Source organism: Macrosteles quadrilineatus, unplaced genomic scaffold, assembly GCF_028750875.1.
Source record: "Macrosteles quadrilineatus isolate MER2022 unplaced genomic scaffold, UCM_ALF_1.0 Scaffold_2__2_contigs__length_208266976, whole genome shotgun sequence".
NCBI classification, from domain to species: Eukaryota; Metazoa; Arthropoda; class Insecta; order Hemiptera; family Cicadellidae; genus Macrosteles; species Macrosteles quadrilineatus.
In genome coordinates this window covers 34,049,906-34,055,905 of record NW_026542595.1, presented here as the reverse complement: position 1 = coordinate 34,055,905, position 6,000 = coordinate 34,049,906, and positions in this window count along the sequence as shown.

Sequence of the window (6,000 nt, the reverse complement as noted above, 5' to 3'; positions counted from 1 at the left end):
CACTCGACTGGACTTGGCTCTGCTCGCAACAGCTTTCTCCCCCCTCCTGACCGGGTACAGTCCCTGCCAAGAGTCGGCCTCAACCTATCATCAACTCTTGTCTTTTCTAATTTAAAACAGTTAATCCTAAACAGATTTTAGTGCATCGATTCGTGGGAATCACAGGGGTTTAAAAATCGTGACCGATAGTCGTTTGATAAACCATTGTTTTCTGGCAATTTTGCCTGATTACGGGTTATCACAGATATTATAACACCGCGCCTTAAGTTCCTTTTGATCCGAGTATCCTACTATTAGAAATTTTCCGATGATTTAAACAACCTGAACTAGTCGCGAAAACAAAAGATATTCCGTTATCCAAAAATGTATATAATTTTTAGAAATAACTATTTATCAACTAAATATTAGACTAAATTGTTAAATAAACGATTTATTCTTGCAATAGAAACCTTATTTAGTAAGTGAATAAAAATAATTCAGAGATTACTAATAATTATGTAAAGTATATTAGCGTGCATAGGCTTAAGTGTATTTATGTATAGCCAGGATGGTATACATAGTGCGACACGGTCCTCAAGATTCTATAAATTCCTAGATTAATTCCACTCGCCATAGGACGCCGCCACGGCATGGCGAAATGGTGAATGAGAAATAGGTGTAGAACGGATGACCAATTGATTCTTACGGTAGGATATTTTGAAAGACCATTGATCAGGAGTTGTTTAAGATGGTATCTATATTTCAGGCTTTGACATTATTTGACCGTTTGTCGTTATAATTGGTAAGATAGACAGACAGAACATTGTCATGAAGGAACACTAAACACTAGTGTGTATCTTATAGTGTAGGCTATGTAATATAAGTCAGTCTGAACACAATTCAACAGTGGAAACATTAAAACATCGCTGAGGTATTTAAAATAATGTAATGTTTGCTTTTTGAAATCGTATGTGTATTGTATTTTTCTTTTAACTAGGAGCTATGTCAATGTACAGTGGTTTTTTCAGAGACTTGAACGGTGGAGAAACGTAGTCGCGGGACTTCAATTTTGTTAATTGCTCACATTGTAAAAAAAATTATTTGATTTTCTTTCATTTCACATCGGAACTGATTTAGTACAGGTAAAATAATACAAAAACACTCCATATAAACAACAAAATTTGTACATTCATAAAATTTCACCCGTGAGTTACTAATAATATGAGAAATGAAGATCCGATGATTCCCCAAAATTTTGGGCGTCCTAATTAAGGCCCTTTTTGGGGCCCTTTTTGATCCGAAGGGCCCTTGTTCCTGAATAATTTTTTTTACGTTTAAGGTCGAGTAAGCTGTGGTTTTCGATGGTTTTAGTTATTTTAAATCGATTGGGACTAGTTTTAAGTGTATTAAACCACTCCATACAGGGTGTTTCGAAATAATTATTACTTTTTACAATACTTAAACATTTATTCATAAAGTAATAAAATTAGTTACCTCCATGCTCTATATAAAAGGGGAATATTGAAAATAATTGTAATTCTTTACTACGTAAGGGGAAAGGATCACAAGGATTAAGAAAAAATATTAAATACCCCCGTCACAGCAAACCTGCAGACTAAGCAAATTTTCATTTGCCCGATTTTCAATTAACTAAAATAGCATTGAGTTTAATGAATACTTAGGTTTGCTGCTACAAGGAGGCTAATAAAGTGTGTTTATAGTAAAATATTAATAGCCTAGTATAAAACAAATAAATTTGACAAGTTTTATTAAGACATATCTATAAACAAACAAACAAAATCATTTTACAATATTCTCCTTAAGAATAACATGGAATTTTAAATTTACAATTTTTGAATTTTATTCGTAACTAATACACTTACAAAACACATTAATATACTAAATTATTTGTTTTCTTTAAGCTCTTTAAAATGCTCTAGAGAAAAATTGGGAGACTTTGTGTTTTGAGGGTCAAAGATTAAAAATTTATACCACATAAAACCCTGTTCCAAGGACCGATTAATTCAAAAATTATCTACAATAAATATCGTTAAAATTGGTTTCGTTAAAATTGAACCAAAATTACTCGAGTTATCATGTTTACAGACACGTATGTAACATGGATATATTATATTATATATATATGTATATAAACACATATATAATATTTTGAGTTATCTAGCAACCCTCTAAACAGCAGCCCTCTAAGGGTGCTTTAGGCTTCTAGGGGCATCGAAATGAAAACGTAAATCGGTTTCGGGTCTATGTTTTACCATAAGACCTTCGGTAATAGCTTATTTCCTATATGGGAAGTTCGCTAAAAGGGGATGGATTAAGTTTTACACTATAACATAATAACAGAGGTTACTACGCCAAAATTTTAACTTTTAAGGTGGTGTGAATAATCTTTCAATGTATTTTTCATGAAAATCTATTAAGACCAATTTCAAATTGATATGTATTTTTCTTAGGTAGTTTTTAAGTTACCTTATTTAAGATTTTTTTACATTTATTAAAAATTAAAACAATTGTATTTGTATGAAACCTTACATTACATATTAAAATGAAGTACTTAAACTAAAGCTATTTTTCTACAATTTCCGTAGTATCTCTCTTTACAATTCAATCACCACAATAATTATTCTCAGACAACTCATTAACAATTTTATTATTCTTAGCAACTTGTCCATCTTTACTGATTTTGTCCAAGTTGGTGTTCAAGCAGGATTCCCCTTTACAATCCTTGTATATTGCAGAACAGGCAACACCAATCTTAAAGCACGAACAATGTGGTGCAAAAACACATTTCATACGTACTGTCGTTTGCAACTTATATCTTAATTTCCTCAAAATTATTTTCAATTAATACAAGTACGGTTATCTTTCGTGGTTATGACGACCAGGACAGCACTAAGACATCAGAGCAGCATTGTCGGTACAAGCATTTTTGTCCTGAACAATGGGAACGAGGTTTACGGGGTAAAAATTGGGTTTTCTGATTTACTTCACCCTCAAAACACAAAGTTTCCCAATTTTTCTCTAGAACATTTTAAATAGCTTAAAAACAAATAATTTAGTATACAGTATTAACGTGTTGTTGTATGGTTATTAGTTACAGATAAAAATACTAAATTTGTAAATTAAAAATTCCTATGTGTTCTTATGTAGAATGGTGTAAAATGATTTTGTTTGTTTGTTAATAGATCTTGATTAAACTTGTCAAATTTATTTGTTTTATATTAGTCTATTAATATTTTACTATAAACACACTTTATTAGCATCCTTGTAGCAGCAAACCTAGGTAATCGTTAAACTCAATGCCATTTTAGTTAATTGAAAGTCGGGCAAATGAAAATTTGCTTAGTCTGCAGGTTTGCTGTGACGGGGGTATTTAATATTTTTTCTTAATCCTTGTGATCCTTTCCCCTTACGTAGTAAAGAATTACAATTATTTTCAATAATCCCCTTTTATATAGAGCATGGAGGTAACTAATTTTATTACTTTATGAATAAATGTTTAAATATCGTAAAAAGTAATAATATTTCGAAACACCCTGTATGGAGTGGTTTAATACACTTAAAACTAGTCCCAATCGATTTAAAATAACTAAAACCATCGAAAACCACACCTCACTCGACCTTAAACGTAAAAAAAAATTATTCAGGAACAAGGGCCCTTCGGATCAAAAAGGGCCCCAAAAAGGGCCTTAGGACGCCCAAAATTTTGGGGACTCATCGGATCTTCATTTCTCATATTATTAGTAACTCACAGGTGAAATTTCATGAATGTACAAATTTTGTTGTTTATAAAACCCTATTTTACTAATTATTTTACTGTACTAATTACTGTTATTTACTGTACTAATTATTTTGGAAAGGAAATTCTGAAATTTCTCTAAGGAAACAAATCAAATCAAAACAATTAATAATTTAAGGTTGCATTGAAACAGTTTAAGGAAAGTGAAGGCAATGACGGAATATTGTCAGAAGATGAATTCAAGTGAGTTTATTGTGTATTGATTGAGAGGTGTGTATTAGCTCATAGCTGAAAAATAATTTACTCAGATAAAGTAAACATAATTAATTGTAACTCTTTTATAGACCTTCATTTATTAAAATGTTCAAATTTATGAGTATAGTGACTTAAGTTAGTGAATTGTATTGTGTATTCTAATTGTATAACGTATCTAAATTAAAGTTCGATCTCCAAGCGTTATCTGTATTTATTAACTCCCCTCTTTTAGGTTAATATTTAAGAATAAAACATTTGACTACATTGACACAACAATTATGAACATCTAAAAGAGAACAGTGTCGTCATTTTACACTTTTTTAACATTATTTGTTTTAGACACTGCTAAGTGATCCATACTTTACCAGTGCCCCTAAGGTCTATAATCAAAGATGACATATATTTATTTAAACAGGTGGGGATTTTGCCCTCTGGGGACATCAAAACGAAAAGTAACTCGGTCCCGGGTCGAGGTCTTACCATGATCTACGGTAATAGCTTATTACCGTAATGGGAAATTCGTTAAAAATGTAAAATTTTTGACGCTATGGTTATTAGGCCATTTGGGAAATCGCCCATTACAGCAACCTAAATATCAACCATGTCTTCATTGAAATTATCAAGCGCCTTTAATCCTATCGCGTTTGACATATTTTATAGATTGTTCACAGAATATTGTCATCATCATTGTTGAGCTAATTTCCTAAAATCGACTTTACATTTTTAATTTTTCTAAACCAAAAATAATTAAGTCCCAAACAATTAATAACTTTGACTATAATATATTGTTACACATTGGTCGAGCAGGGAGGGACTCTTGCAGGTCTAATGACGTCATAAAGTTGGGGGGTTCGACAGACGGCAAGGCACGACGCCTTGCCGCGTGAACCATAACTAACTAGTCAAACTAAACAATATAGTCCAAACCTATGACAGCTTTATCGTCTATCGGTCCCATATTATGTACGATCGTGAAGTACGTAATGACAAAAGTTATTTATATTTGACGTCACATACGTGCAGGAATAGCTGGGACGGCGACGACGACTCTTGGAACTTGTTACGATTGATTTGACCGCAACCGGCGACGTGTGACGTGTGATTTACTAGAAACGGCAGATGGACACAATTACAAGGCTCCATCACTGGCGGAAAAAAAAACTTGGGCCATTTCATCAGTTATGCCCAATTAAAAAGGTTTCTCGTTATGACCACGTTTAGATAATTGTAACATGTCCACAGTATTTATATTACAATACAGTATTTTTTGTATGCGCTCAACAATCATGAATTCTAATTAAATGTTTTCATGTATGCGATTTTTATGAAATTAATTTGAATATGACAGTCCAGTTATTATTACATACTAGCTGTTACACTCGGGCTTAAACCCGTTTGACTTCATAATTATGGTATTTATTTGACTTCATAAATTCATATTAATAAAACTATTGATTGGTTAAGTTAAGCTTCGAAATTAACAAAACAGAATACAGTAGGATAAACAAATAATCACACTTTGATTTTAATAAAGTAATAAATTGAAAGAATAACATACAAATAAGTACAGTTGAGGTATTTTTAACATTAGGTACATGGAAAGTTCCCTTTAGAAAGGAATTACGACCTTAAAGGGCAATTTGTGAAATAATTGATGATGATTGAGTTTTGCGCAAGGTTTCTCGTCATGGCGAACATTTTAAGTATATGGTTTATGGGGGCGTGACTTGTAGTTTTCTCAAAAGTGCATGTGTACTTTGGGATTATTTATATATGGATCGTCCAGCTGTATTTGAAGTATAGCGTTTCATTCATATGCATCTTACAAAGGAATGCATGTCAAAAACCACAACCCGTGTTTAAAAAATGTTGTTTAATATATAGTAGGTAGTATATCTAGGTTAATTATTTACACTTTTAAGAGTTACAATATTCAATAAATATTATATTATTTGTGTAATAGGTGTTTACTAATAAGTAATTCGTAATATAATTCCATTAGTTTTAAT